Genomic DNA, 15,679 nt, shown 5'->3' with positions numbered 1-15,679 from the left:
CCTGAAATATTGGCATCTGTACGGAAAGAATTTATGTTTCTTTATTGCAGCAATTGCTTATTTCTGTGTAGGATATGCTGAGGACCAGTGACAAATGGCATACTATTACACTTCTTGAGCCAAAGCTGAGAGGTTGGAAAGCTTCACTGTCTTACTGAACAACCAGCTGCTTTTTCAATAGCTGACTTCTATGAACTGTTTAGAGGTAGTTATGGTTGTCTTTAATAGGTTTTATGGGATCTCCTTCATTCAATTCATCCTTCAGTTCAGTTTTTGTTTTCAATTATGTTCAGTCATACAGCTGTTGAGTTAAACACTGAAGTCTATACTTAGTTTTTATTCATTCATTGTTTATGGGAAACTTGCATCAGTCTGAAGATCTGACTGAAGGGGCTTTATTATGCTGAATTTGTCTCATTTTAGTAGTGAAGCACTGCTCCCTACAGAATCCAGACTGTTTTGAAGTATTTGTCAGACTTTGAAAATCCCAGGAATAGCTATACAAATATGAATGTATCTATTGCTGGTAACAAAACAATTTTCAGTTAATTCGTATCTGATACTTTCCTTCAATGGCAACATGAGCCCTCTGTAAGTTCCTTTTTTTCCCCCTTCCTCCTCTTTTCAAGTCTTCTTTCATGCTACCTCCTACATTAGAGTGAAGTCCCACAATGTTACCGTTCCTCATTTCCTTTTCTTTGGGGAGTTCCATAATTTCAGACTGTTGGAAAATAATAAAGGGGGCTTCTTTTTTATACCTCTAGTTTTCAAGTGTATCTTGTCTGACTTGCTGGCTTTATAGCCTGTCTTGAATAAGAAGTTAATGATAATGATCACATAATGATAACAGATAATGATAACATCTGTAAAATCCATGCATCTGCCTGTTATTTTTACTGTCAGGCTTCTGTTTTRTTTGTTTTGTTTTTGTTTGTTTTGCTTTCTAAATATTGATTACAACTGAAATTGTTGTTCAATACCTGATTTTTTTTTCAAATTGAAACATTTGATTTTCTTTAGACTTGAGTGCCTTGAGCTATTAGACGAGGGCAGGAGGCACAAAGATCCCATTCAAATCCAAACCAGAATGTCTCTAAAATCAGTGTCAACCCGACTGCCTTATTCTTTAGAGAAGCCTATRCAAAAAAAAATTGTTTTCCATCCATGTTCTCCAGCCATCAGTAGCCACATTTTCAAGCATATGAATTTGAAAAGAGCAGTCCATTAACATATACTTATGATTTCCAAATCAACCTTTAAGTCCTTATTCTGTATTGTTTGAAGTTGACCTGAGATCTGATTTACATTTTAAATGAAGAAAACACTTTCTCTCCCACAATGTGGAGCTGGTAGCAGGCAGAAATGCAACTACCTTGCAAAAATAAGCATGKATTTAGGGAAAGCATCCAAAATCAATGGCTGTAGATACTGATTAGGGAGACACAAATGTTAGAGAAGCCTTATAAAAAAAATAGGTCAGAGCTGGAACTTTGTGGAGATTAGTCAAATCTTTTTCAGTATCACTTCTACAAGCAATCTTTTCTGTCTCACATGCATGTAGACCTGTGTCAAATGAAGTCTATGTCTTAAGCATCAGCCTAGTTGCCTTCTCAGATAAAGCCTCTTGTCTCCTATCTTTATGAGACAGATGTGTCTCATAAAGAAATAATGGAGAACATTATCAAGCTAAACATATTGCCATATATTTCTCTCTTCCCCTTTTTGGATTACCATCATAAACAGAATTGGAATTGGCAACAAGTAAACAATTATTTGTGGAAATGATCTGGAATGACTGAAATTGAGAACTAGACAAGATCAGGTTTTTTCTCCCTGCATTAGTATGGTAGTACTGAGGAGCTGGGTGTCTTTTCACTTCTCCCTGGGAAATTACCTTTATATGTTGATATCAGGCTTCAGGATAAAACTTCTTCTTTCCAACAAAAAACGTTTTTTCTCAGCAAATATGTAGTGAAGTTGATAACACTGGTAACATTACTAAGGGCATAATTCAGAGCTCATTAAAAAATATGTAAAGTCACCCATTAGAGTCTGAAACAAACCCTACATGATTTTCCATGTAATTTGTTATGGGCTTGGTTGTCCAATGAGATATAACCCCATCTGAGCCATAATTTGATACTTTGGACAGATTTATTGTACACATATGGAAAAAAAAATCTGATATCCTGGGACAGTAAGTTAACAGATGGTAAACTTTGTAGACAAACTTAATCAAAAACATAGAATTAGACTCCTAGTAAGCTTAATTGATTAAAAAATCTGATAGATTTAAACAGCTTAACATGACGCAATAAAACAGTTGCAACAATGARCTTTCAAATATCTCATATTGTTAAATAACCCTTTCACTGTGTCTGTTTTGAACACATGCTTTCCTTGCTTCAYGTTCAAATATTAAGCATTTTGGATATTCCTTGTGCTCTGCGGACTTCTTATAGCAGTGTAGCTGCAATTTTATGATCTGAGAGATGATACCAATATGAAGAAATGGGTAAGAAATCTTTCCAAGAGAAATACCCTCCCACTGCATTGTATGAGCCCCATCTTTGCTATTCTCAAGTTTTAACATTTTACCTTGTATCTTTTTTTTTTGTTTGTTTTATTTTAACTGGGAGATAAAAATGTTTGGGAAACCCACCCACTTGCCTGTATTGTCTGTAGAGTTAGCTTGATTTGGGGGTCACCCTGGATCTATGTGAAACTTCTATTTTTACACATTTTTCAGGGAGCAAGTATATAGGGGGCAGGTTTAGCTCAGTTGGTTAGAGTGTGGTGCTGCTAATGGGTTCAATCCATGTATGGGCTATGCTAAGGGTAGGACTAGATGACCTTCAGAGGTCCCGTCCAACCTTACCATTCTATGATTTTTTTTCTCGTGACAGAGAAAATGCGTAAAACAGTATCAAAATGAATGCATAGCCACCTTTCCATTACTTAAACATCCTTTTCATTTTGATAATTATTGGAAATGTTAAACCAGACTCTGAGATTTCTTCTCTTGAAAGTCTAGAGCCATCTTAACACCTTCCCTAACAAACTTGGGACACTATTGGCTGCATTGGATGTGTTTATGGAAAGGATTATGGCATAATTTGCTTTTGCAAAGTGACATTGATTAGGTGTAAAGAAAATTGTCTGGCAGCATAGTCAGGTAACTTTAGATTGTTTTGTCTCCTCCACTATGAATGATCTGTCCTCGTGTTAAGTAAAATGGTTTGCTACCACTCTCATTGTTTGTGTGCATCCTAACAAGACGGTTGGGTGGTGATCGCGTGGGACATCTGCAGCAAGGCTTTATTGGAACTGCCCCAAACACTATTTTGCCCTCATGGACCATCTCTAAGATTTCAGTATAGGTTTGACATGACCTTTGAGTGCAGTGTAAGGTTGCTGCTTTTTGGCTCTTTATTTCTCCTCATCCTCCCTTTTCTCTCTTTTTTTCTTCCTCTTTGTGAGTTTCTTAGTTCTTCTCTTATGTTCCCTTCCCTCTTCACTTCTCTGTTCTATCTGTGGTTCTCTCCCTCTCTGCTTCCCTATTCTATCTGCTAAAATGATCAGCAACACAATAGTTAACCTGAATAATGAAGTGTCACTGTAGGTCCTCTTTGAAACCCCACGGAAGTCTAGGTGCTTAGAAGGATTTTCCAGAGGCTCTGAAATGTTATCTCTTTATGCAGACTTACTCCCAAATCGCGGCTCCTTATGGAGGGAGCCTGCAAGGCACAGCAGRCAACCTGGCCTTGCAGTATCTAAGGGGACAAGGATTACGTGTCTTYGGCTGAACATCTCCACCTCCTATGTTCTCTGCTACCACCAGGCAATTCAAGGCTACTTCAGGTTGGGGAGGAAGKCGATAGCCATTTGCTGGCAGATGTTTACCTCTGGGTCTGCATCCCAGCCCTGCCCTATCTCTTCCCATGAGCATAGGCTCAGCTCCAGCCTCTTGCCTCTCTCTCTCTCCCCAGCAACCTGTTAGGTGCAGCCTGAACAGGCACTGCCAGTGAGGTCAGGAGGATGTAAAACCAGCCTTATCAGCTCAGGCTGTCATCTTTCTTGGCCAAGATACTGTCTGTGGCAAGTTACGAATGGAGGCCTTGAGGAGAATACAAGAACTAGGCAAGAGTATAGTTATAACTTTCTGGACTGGTTTTCAGACCCCAGCTGTCTGTGGCTCCGGGGTTTCCARAGTCAAAGATGTAGTCTTCTGGTTTCTTTTTCTTTTCTTCCATAAAGGATGGACTTAGATAAAAGGTAGGTTATATAAAAATCCAAGAAGGTTGAGGGGTGTGCACAGATAGGTAGCTGTGCCTAGGGGAAGTGAGGTATCTTTGAGAGCTGTCATGAACAGGTCTTGTACCTCCAGAGATGAAGAGGGAAGTCAGAGCAGTGAGAGCTGTACTGTGGAGGAGCAGAGGGAAGAGAAATGCCCATCTACACACTTCCCAATCTACTTCACCCTGAAACCTTTCTATTTCCTCTCCTTAAAGTCCCCTGAAACTTGTGTTTACTCTGAGCCATTTCACTCATGCACAGTCCCCTGAAATCTCACTACTTCCTCACTGTCCCCTTTCCATCTCTCTTCCACTCTCCGAAGAGCTGACCGTGCCCTGCCTCTCTTTCTCCTTTCTCTACAAACTGATATTTTGCCACTGTAAAACTGCATAATCTTTGCTGAGAACCCTTGAATTGGTTAGGTTTGTTTTTAACTTACAGTAACTGTCCTTTTGTTTACCAAAACAAGAAAACTAACTACGGTCATACTCTAAACAAAAGCTCTGGGTGTTTGCAGTCTGAGAGTCTCCTTTGGGTAGTGGACTGTTGCCTGAAGCAGGCTAAATAATGTGAGATATTCAGCCCTTTTGGGAGGCACTCTCGTATTTACATCAAGAAAAAGTCATCATTGGTATACTGAATTAGTTTTGTGTGTTTTAAAAAGAAAACAAAAATGTAAGGCTGAGCGCTGAGAGCTGTCATCTTGGTTGTGCGTATAGGTCTGAGTTTAGGCTCAGGATGTTCTGGTCCTAAAAAAGTCCCTTAACRGATTGCACTCACCCATACTAGACCTTGAGTCCCTTCTTCCGGAGCTTTATCACTGCAGAAGAAGGTTTATCAGGGAGAATAAACTGAAAGGAGCCTGACTGTAGTCCAGTGGTAAGYACAGTCACTCAGGAGGGTGAAGCACCTTTAACTTGGTATTTTTCAATAAACCTGTAACAACAACATTTGGAGGAGAGACCAGATCTCCAGACCTGTCTCTAGAGTGGTTGGAGTTTACAGCCTCTAACTACCCCATCTAACTTTGATCTGCTTGCTTTCCTTTAGGCCCCTTGGCACTTGTGTTCTTGGCTGCATGATGGCCCAGCTCTAGCTGAGGAAACAGGGTTATCTGCACTGCCTTGGGTGAAGGCAGGCTCTTGAGCTGCTGGAGATGTGAGTTTGAATCCCTTCAGGGGAGGAGGAAATGAATCAGTCTCCCACTTTGTGGCTGTTATTTTTTGCACTGAATTTGATGCTATTCAGCTTCATATAAATACACTTGCAGGACTGGGTTCCCAGGAGCATTTGGGCATAGGTATACCGAGCATCTAGACCTTGCCCAGGCTTTAGGGCTGGTAAGACCAGATCAGCCAGGAGCACATATGGTATCAGAGCTTCAAACATGCAAGCTTAACTGGTGCTAGCAGACCAGCTGGAAATGCAACCWGGTCTGCCCTTATTAGAAATAATGATGGGTCCTAACATCTGATTTAGTAATTTAAACAATAGCAGTTAAACAATGGCAGTGATTCATCCTAAGTAACTGTCCTCTGTTCCTGTTCTGTTCCTGGTATCATCCACCTTGTTCTACTGAAACTGTCATGGGGAATCTGGGGGGTAGCTGAGAACAGGATCTGGAATTTGGCTATTATGAAGTGATGTCAATAAGATACATTTCTTCCTTTTCTTAAGTGGAAGAAATGAGCTCTCGTGTCAGAGCGTGGAACCATGAATCTGCCCCTGCCTTTATGAAGAATGCAGAGTCTCTTTAATCATTGTTTATAGAAGTCCTATCACTCCATCCCTGTTTCCTGTCTACTTCCATATCTGCTACTGCATTTTAAAATAATGTATTTTTGGCATCATAGGAATCGCATGTATTAAATATTTTTTTGCTCTGGAAAATTATCAGATTAGACTAGTGTAGTTTTAGGAATTTGTTTTTCTCAYCTTCCAGATATTACAAGAGAGAGGGTGAACAGAAGAAAAAATAAACAGTATAGATATAAGGAGGGATCTAATGGTAAAATAGCAACACTTGAATAGTATGGAGTCTTTGAAAGAACACTTTGGGCAGTGTCTCTCTACCTCCAAAGCACAACCATTAAACAGTAAACGGTGAAGTAGGGAGAGAAGGGTATTGAGCTGTGTAGTAGTATTATTTTTAAACAAATAATGGAGCTTTACAGAACCTCCAGAATTAGAACAAACAAAGATACCCTTCCATAACCCTCATACTGTCCTGCCTGGGGTGTTGTTTTGAAAGTAAACCTTTCACTGGCATTCATTTCCTTTAAAAAGGAAATAGATTGAGTTTTCCTTCCTATTGTAGCCCCAACATCGTTATCACCTCTTTGGAGGCTAGAGAGATGGCTTGGTCTCCTCCCATCTCTCTATTGTCTTAAAGGGTAGCTGAGGGGCACCTTCAGCCTTGGTTCTTCAAGCTGGCCCACTGGCACACTTCCAGATCATTAGCAATTGATGTATGAGGAAGCAATTGCACCCCCTAAACAATGTATATGTAAAGCAACAGGTATCTCAGAAAGAAACTATCAAGTAAAATATGTGCATATGCTTTGAGAAGTGCAGAGAAGACCATTGTATGGGAGAGTTTTCATATAAAGTCTCCAAAAAATATTAGGTTTTTAACGAAACTCTAGTTTTATTTTAACATGGGAAGTATTGTTAGCCTGCAGCAGGATCAAAATTTTGCTTTTTGTTCTTTTTGTATTTTGAATTTTTTGGTTCACATAGTTCAAAACTCATAGTGAAATTGAAGGTTGCTAAAATGGTAGGTGCCATGTGTGCCAGTAAGAGACGTTCTATACCACAGGAACTGGAAGAAGAGGATTTAATCCAGAAATTGGCAGAATTAGGAAAAATGTGTCTGCCATCATCTATCTTGGTGTGCAGTTCCTTAAAAGTTATTACCTGATGATACTTTCCTAGACATTTATGAAATCCAAGTAAATTTGGTTCTGTATAATATGTTAGTCAGGAGTACAAGGCTGAAGTCTGAGCAGGCTTCTTCTTGCTACAAAATCTGCTTGGCTGAAAAGACGTTAATCCCTATTAACTTCTCTTCTTGTATATTTGCGATTAATTATATTTGCACTTGCAATTACCTGGCTCAGTAATAACTTGGCCATTTCCCTCTCAACAAATGTTCCACAGCAGAGGAGCCAGAGATGGCAGCACCGTTCCTGGGACACTGCTGTGTTTAGTCCCACTGGCACCCAAAGAGCAGGAGAAAACCTAAGGTTCAGGCACAGTGAGACAAGCTCTGAAGGCAAATTTTGGGGGCACTGAGAGGAAATGCTTTTGGTATGTCTGCATTACAGTTAGGGAGCTCTGCTTTCCAGACTGCCAGAGCACAAAATGTGTGTTAAAGCATTCATCTTGGGCTAAACTAAAATATTTATTCGTTATTCAGAAAAAGATCACCTTCAGATTCATCTCACAATTGCATTCAAATGAGGGGGCTCATCTGATAATCAGTTTAGTTGATTTTGTTTAAAGAGCAATGTGCTTAGTTCTTTAGATCCAGCTTAAAATGGTATTTTTGACTGATCATATGAAATGCCCGCAAGGAAGTAATTTAAGATAACTTCCGCTCTGGCTTTGCACTTCCCCTGCAATGCCAGACTTGAACTCTGTCTTTGACTTAAAAGCAAGAGAAGCAAATACTTTCCCTCTCTGACCCCCTAAATGCATCCTGCATATGCACTTAATTATTTTGCTGACTTCCAGAAGGTTCGAAAAATGGGTGCTGGTTAGTTGCTATGAATAAATGAAATCTGAAATTTGCTCAAAGTTTATATGGCTTCTGTGCTTTTGATCACTTGGAGAGCAAACCTCTATGTAAGTTAACTAATAGGGAAAAATTCTTGAGGTCAATTATTTTAAACTGAAACAGATTTAAAATGCTAGCTTTACTGAATTCAATAAACCAGCCTAAGGAGTGGGAATGCCAGGTCAGACTTAGCCAAACATCATCAGCAGATACTGGAACAGGGAAAAGAGCTACAAACAAATAAGAAATTATTTTTGATGGAAAAAAAAAGAAGGAAAAAACTCATCATTTTTTGTAATCCAGAATTCTGAACATTTCTCAAATCTCTGCTGAAATAATCTTTCTCTGTTAGTGATGCCAAAGGCTTGTTTTGAATACTAACTCTATTATTATTTTAATTCTAAGAAAAAAGAAACAAAAAAAAATCAAACCACAGATTCTACCCCATGTTTAAGAATGCCCAACTAGCATTATAAAATAGTTTTGTAAGAGACACCTTGTATATTTATATGTCCCTCTCTGTCAAAAATCCCTACCTAAATAAATATCGAAAAAGTCATTCCATGCAGAGATTTTACCCAGAAGGATGCCAAGTCCCCTATGCAAAAGCCTAGAAGATTAGATAGAAGTTATTGTTTTGTTTTGGGGAGGCATAGCAGCGAACGCCGCTCTGTGCTCGGGGGACAGCGTCCAAGGTTAATCGCTTGTGTGGATGCTGTTCTGACTCCCTGGACTAACTGCCTTCGCTGCCTTCACAGGGGTGCTTGTTCATGCAGTTTTTTTCTGTTTTCAGCAGCAAATGAGCTAGTGAAAATCTTTACTGCAGCCAGCACAGGGAATCCCAAGTCCTGACTCTTTGCCTATAGAATCCCGCGGCTTCTATTTGACTGCATTTCCTCACCTGTGATTTAAGCTTGYGAGGGTTTCTCCTCGTGTGGCACAGGAAAGAAGAAATTAATATATTTAGGGTGAAATGGCTTTGATTAATGTTTTGATGTTTTTGGTGGGAAAAGAGAGGTATGGAGGAGAGGGCTGTCAGCACTATTTCTCTGACACCTGGGACTACATCCATAGCATCTTGATAAAATGCTACCTACAGGCATGTAGTGGTTCTGGGAACCTTAGTGGCTTCCTATTGAGTTGAGCATTACACAGAAAAGCTGTTTGGTAAAACTCGTGCTGCTGTGATTCCCTGCTGTGGTGCTGCCGAAGAGTTTTATGTTCCTGCATCTTATACACATGGATGTTTTATTTTCTGGTATATCTAAGAGCACATTGTTGGCAGCTTATTCACCCAGGCAGTTCTCTATAGATTTCTGTGATTCCTTGGACAGCGCAATCGACCTGGGCTGAATACCGGAGACTCTTCATGGCTTCAGAAAGCTGCACTGGGGAACCAACTCGGTGTGGGTTGGGCCCACCAGATAGTTCAAATAGTTATTTAGAAGCTAAGAAATGCTCTGAAAATACATCACTTTCCTTTTCATCTCCTGATACTATTTTCCTTATGCTTTTATTCTAAATATTTATAAGAAAAAGGATACAGGTAGAAAAGTATCCTGTTACCTGAAAGTGTTATATGAAAGACACATCCTTTCATATAATGCTTCCAAATAATTTTTTTCTGGATCCAAAACACCAAGGGAATAACTGCCTTAGAACGCACCTCAGAAGGATGACTAAACCTGAAATAGTGGTATCAGTGTGTTTCTCTTTGATATCTTTAAAGTAGGTAGGTTTAAGTTTGGTTTAAATCTAGTGTATTGGATGTTAGAGCATAGATTCCTTCCAATTTAGAAAGACCCTTGAAAACCTTTGGATTTTAATGATTGATTTCCAGAGGAGTAGTAACAAGTCCAGCACGGAGCCCTTCAAAAAATGATAGATCTTTCATTGCAGCAAAAGAGTCCAATAACTATACTGCAACTTTGGCCACAGAAGGCTAAAACATAAGTGACTTGCACATCATTGGGGAATAGCAATGAGTTGGTGAAGAGGAAGCCTGGAGTCATCTTGTCACTCCAGCCGACCCACTCACTGCTTTTGGGAGCACCCAGCCTCTACCCGGGGAAGACCGAACTGCTCAGAAAAGGGGTACGGCAGTTTGCTCCCGTCCTAGAGCTGCTGCACCTGCCTCTCTTAGTTCCTCCACACYGGGAATGCCACGCTGTCAAATTCTGTCTATGCAGAGAAAGTAGATAGCTTATGTTCTGCACCAGGTCTCTGAACACAGGACTGTGTAGTTAATGCCTGTTTGCTGTAAGTTAGTATTTCTTGTAGCACAGCATCACCTAAAAATACAGCTAAAAATGTATGACCCTTCTCAAAGCCTTGCTTTCAATTTTAAATCATAGAATCATAGAATCAGTAAGATCAGTTGTATCTTTTTCTAATTCATTAGAGAAAAGTGATGTTATCAATATACGAGACTTGGGTTAGCATGTAGATTTTTGTAACTGAATGCTATGAACCTTCAGATTCAATGAAATTTGCATTTCTCAGTGTGCCCCAAATTCTTACATTTCTAAGAAGCACAAGCAACTGGCAAGTTGGATGTTTTTGGTTTTAATTTTTATGAATATTGATAAGTGGACCGTAGGTTTTCAGGAAATGTACTTCTTATCCTACCTGAGATTTTATGACTTCTTTAGACCAAACCAGAATTCATGCACATGAATTCACGCATATCCATAAAGTGGAAGAAAAATGTGTTGCTGTTTTAGTTTTCATAGTTGGAGAGAGAAGGGAGAAAAGTAAGAATTTCTCTTCRATTCAAATAATTAATAATACTGTGTCTTTCTAGCTTGTGAAGCGGGAAATAGGGAGGGAAAGTTAAAAAAAATACAAATACAAATTACCATTTAGGCAAATATTCACATAGTTTCTTCCATAATTTCTTCAGAGCAAGAAAATATCTTATTTTAACATATGRTTATCTAGCATAATTGTTTCCTGTGTCATTGGAAATCTTTGTAATATACTAAATGTTGTTGGTTCAGAAGGAATATGCTTTATTTTGCTTATGGAGATTAGGGTAACACTAGTGTAAACCCATTTGTTTTATGAAAACAAATCACAAAGTTATTAAGTTTGGTAGGAATTAAACAAAAATTAAGTAATATTTCTCCTTAGATCATTGGTATTTTATAAGCCAGGCAAGAAAGATTGATCCTTACTAGACAGATATAAAGAAAAATCAGTCATCCAGCATGGAGCTCAATACATGTTTTAAATAATTCCTGAATATTAACTTAGACCTCTTGGTTGGCTGAAAATCTGAATATCATCCATAAAATTCCACCGAAACTTTCACAGAAGCGAGAGCTGCATTTTTCATTTCAGAATATCAGCTTTTCAACAGGAAAGAGAATAGCCCTGGGTCATCTTTTTTTCAGACTAACTTTTTTTTTTTTTTTTTTTTTTTTTTAAGGCTTTACATTATTTTCCCCACTGTAATTCTTTCTTCTCCAGGCTGATATTCTTTATTTCTTTCTTTTTAAAGGCTTTACATTATTTTCCCCACTGTAATTCTTTCTTCTCCAGGCTGATATTCTTTCCTTTTCAGTGGTCTTCTGGGATGGGAAATAAGAACACATAATAATAATAACTACTGCATTTGAGAAGAAACAGTTAGCTAATTTAAAAAAAATGGAGTATAAAATTTTTAGTTCAGTAAATAAATGAATAATATTACTGCTATCTGTAGCAACCTACCAGGAACCTACAACGTCTTTCGGAAAGAGCAGTTTTTTTCATTAAACCAATTGCTACTGGTAAACATGCATTAGCACTCAGAAGCTGGCTAGTTTCTGAACAACTGAATAAGAGGCTATTTCTCCTTACAAACCTTTCCCTRACTTGTATCCTTGAACCATCATAGCCCCCAAAGCCTATTACATTATGCAGTATTTACTGCTTTTGTTTCTCGGGGTAAAATTCTGCTGCCTGCCTGTGGGAGTGGGGTGGTCCATTCCTATAGAAGCCTTTCTACATCGTCGAGGTTTTGCAATATCAACGGCTGAGGCCAATAGAAGCTCTGTTCAAGGCAATCAGTAGTCCTGTGTATGAGGCTTGTCTTGGGTTGTTAACGTGATTCAGACACCTAGGCTTCTTCCATTCTAAATACTGGTATAGCTATCTGGCACCGCTAGAAACGGCATCTAAAAGACGTGCTGATCYATGCAGCTGCCAAATGCACGTGGTGCCTCTCCGTCCGCCAGGATCTGCTTTACCTTCCAGGCAGTACTAAGGCAAGGCTGGTATTGACATGTGTCTTTGAAAGAATGAGCAAACAACACTAAGAAACTCATTAAAATTCAAAGACTAAATTATCTCATGGTCAAAAATCTATATTAGAATTATCRGTGGGAATGTAATCAACTCTAGAATTCAGGATCTAAAACTCAGATTCTCAACAACTGTAAATCACTTTTCACCATTGAAGGATCTGTTCCTAAGTACAGAAAGACATTTGACTTTTACCAGAAAACTTCTATTGCTTTCTGTGCTTTTTTGGATCAGACACATTAACTTTGGGTTTCCATGGGCTACAAGTGATTTCCGTATCATCCACAACACCACTGGTACAGTTTTAATTTTATTTTTCAGAACAGAAGCATAATCTGTCTATAATTTGATTCGTCATGATTCATAACAAAGCAAATGGAAATAATGGCTTCAAATAAGCCTTTGGGAAAATGATAGCCAATATAAAATAATCAGAGATGCATATACTGCCTGACATTTACTTATTTATGCTATGTATATGAAGAAAGCTTTYAGTGCTAGGAGTAGTAAGCTTTTAAGCAAAATAGACAAGCGCCTCTCTCTATAGTCCTGGTTTATGGCATCGATGAATTTTATTTTTTTAATAACTTTGGAGTGAATAACTGAAAAGCCATTTCACATACAGTTTGTGCCCTAAGCTGTAGGTGGATCTGTAGTCAAACCAGACATCAGAATGTACCCTTTTCTGCTTGTAAATATCTCAGCAGTGTGAGAGCAGGGTAACACACCAGCCAAAAATTGCCTCTTCCTGACCTCTCTAGCGAGGTGTTAGTTGTTTTATTTACCACTCCATTAAACCATGTTACAGTTATCCTAACAAAAAATACGCTRTGTGAAAAGAAATAAGCTCCAAATGACTGCAAAAAAAGTATTATTTGAAGAAAAAATGAAACTGAAAGGTCAAATCCAAGAATCAAGTTCAACGCTCAAGGTCTGTTTTTACTACCACCAGTTTTATTACACACTGATTTTAAAATGCATTTTCTGCATGCACATTGTTGGGGAATGAATTTAGAAAAAGTATATACTACTTTTATCCACCTACTATGCGTACGAGCACATATGTTATTATTTATGTACTCAGATTATCCCCTCCTTTTTACAATCTCTCAATGAAAGAATTTATCATATACGTGGTCTAAATAAAGAATGYGTTTATGTTTAGTATCTTCAAAAATGCAATCTGTACCTAAACGGCAAACTGAACTGCACTAACCAGATCAGAACTTATAAGCGATTGCAATCCAGAAGAATGCTTTGCTGTTTGAGCAAAATACCACAACGGAGTAATTTAGTGACTTGCAAAGACYGGGCTTAAATATTTTCAGATGTTTAAAAGACTTCTCAGTTTCTCACCTCAAGTAAAAAGTGGTTTTCCAGATGTTTGCCATGTAACTTTCAAGTAGCTGTCCTAATTCTCTATTTAGTTTGAATCAGTACTTAGTCAGGTAAAGCATAAACCCGTGTGTCCTAAGTAGATGAGTGRTTTTCATGGCAACATCTGGCATTTTCTGGCTATGAGCAGACAATTCTTTGCGGGTAAATATCATCAGGTAGACCTAATCATTTATACGAAACTTGACTCAACTGCAGCATTAAGCTCCAGGGCTGCAGAAGTAGGTTCATCTCCTTTGACAGAATCCATCTGCTGCTCTTAAAGCGAAGGGAACCTACAGCTTCCCCCGAAATCGGGCTCAGTTTGGGGTAAATTACTCCTTCCTACGGAAAAACTTGCAGAAAGGTACCAGTCAGAGTGGGTAAAAAGCCTGTGCGGGTGGTTTGCTCAGCGAGGGGGTCAGAGCTGGGGGGCAGGAGCCCTGCCCGGGAGCGGGTGGGAGCGCCCGGGGCGGCTGGGGCTGCCTGCCGGCCCCTGCGCCGCCTGCCTGCCGCCGGGCACGGCCCGGCCGGGGCGCTGCGCAGCCCGCCGGGCAGCCCGCCCTTCCCAGAGCTGCGGCTTGAAGCAAATATCGGTCCAGGTGATGACCAAGCTGATTCTCAGATGATCAGGATGATCATTTCTTCTGCAGAGGAACGATCACCTGTTCTGCTTCTTGGCCCCTCTGCATTCGGCTTTACAGAAGCGTGGGGTTTTTCTCTTCAGGTGTGTGAAACATACTGCAATGTTCAGCCATTCATTGTACGCACCACTTGTGACAGTGTTGGTGCGTTTATGCCTGACATGGAAGATATTATGGGTATAGACAGTAAATAACATTTGAGTTCATCCTATTAACTGCTGCTGATGATCAGCCTTGGTTGCGTACTATGCAACATGAACTTTTTTTTTCCAAGTGAAAACCTGGAACTGTCTTAAATGTCACKGTTTCCAGGCTAGTCATATACACGGATGAGCAGAGATAAACACATGTGCAATCATAAACACAATACCATTTCAAGAGAAAATACTCTAGTAACTCTTTTCCCACCGCAGCCTAGGTTGGTAAGTTGGTGCAAATTTCAATAGTGACAGATGATATATGAAATACATCAATTTGCATATGACACAGCTTCTTTCTTTATTTCAGCATTGGCCCAGTGGAGGTTGCTGAAACATTCACAGTAAAGTTAGTGAAGCCCGTAACAGGATTCTGGTAAGTGAAATTCTATATGCAAAATTCACAGCGTATTGTATCATGAATTTTATCAATCTCTTGGAACACATTTTCTTGTCTGCATTGGTTAAATCACATACTGTTATCGCTAGTATCCAAAAACCCAACTATAGATATCTATATGATAAATATACTGCTTGTTAATGCATATGATTAGCTTTTTACCAATTAACCGTGTATCTGATAAAATGCCTTTCCTGAATATAAAAACATATATATTGCACTTCTAAAGATTTAACCATAAAAGCATTTTTACTTAACTTACCAGTTGTTGAAGCTGGAAGGAATCTTGCCCTAAACTCTCTACCTGCTCTCATGTTGGTAATCTCTCTCTCTCTCCCTCTCTCTCTCTCTCTCCCCCTGCGCAGAGATTGCAGTAAACTTAGAAAACTAGCAGGGACAGTGTTTCAAATGACTTAAGAAAGAGAACAGGAACAATCATTTCGTTCTCTTTTTTTCAGATGAGTACAGTACCTTCAGAAAGAAGGAAGGAAGGGAGGGGAGAGGAAGTCAACAACCCTTTGCTTTCCTGCAAAAAAATAAGGAAACAGCAGATAGCAATCTCGTTTTCTCTCAAACAAAATGTTTGGAAAAATAAATATAACCAAACCAAAAGGAATTCCTCAAGTATTATATGTACATTATTGGCTTCATAAAAGCTACTTTACAGCTTGCTATATGCAACTACATTAAAACAAATGAATTT

General features: G+C 39.1%; 1 protein-coding gene across 1 annotated transcript in view; it reads right to left on the bottom strand.

The window, feature by feature from the left end:
• ZNF366 (zinc finger protein 366) overlaps positions 1–15,381 on the bottom strand; it is a 36,339-nt gene extending 20,958 nt beyond the window's left edge. Inside the window, exon 1 of the mRNA XM_085322007.1 lies at positions 15,239–15,381. The gene's annotated coding sequence lies outside the window, so the exon portion shown is untranslated. The remainder of the gene's footprint in view (positions 1–15,238) is intronic.
• Positions 15,382–15,679: the final 298 nt, after the last annotated feature.

The sequence above is a fragment of the Rhea americana genome, unplaced genomic scaffold (genome assembly GCF_003343005.1).
Source record: "Rhea americana isolate MKP2758 unplaced genomic scaffold, rheAme1 scaffold_74, whole genome shotgun sequence".
Lineage (NCBI taxonomy): Eukaryota > Metazoa > Chordata > Aves > Rheiformes > Rheidae > Rhea > Rhea americana.
Note: the sequence above shows the minus strand (reverse complement) of the source record. Positions and strands in the feature narration are given on the sequence as shown.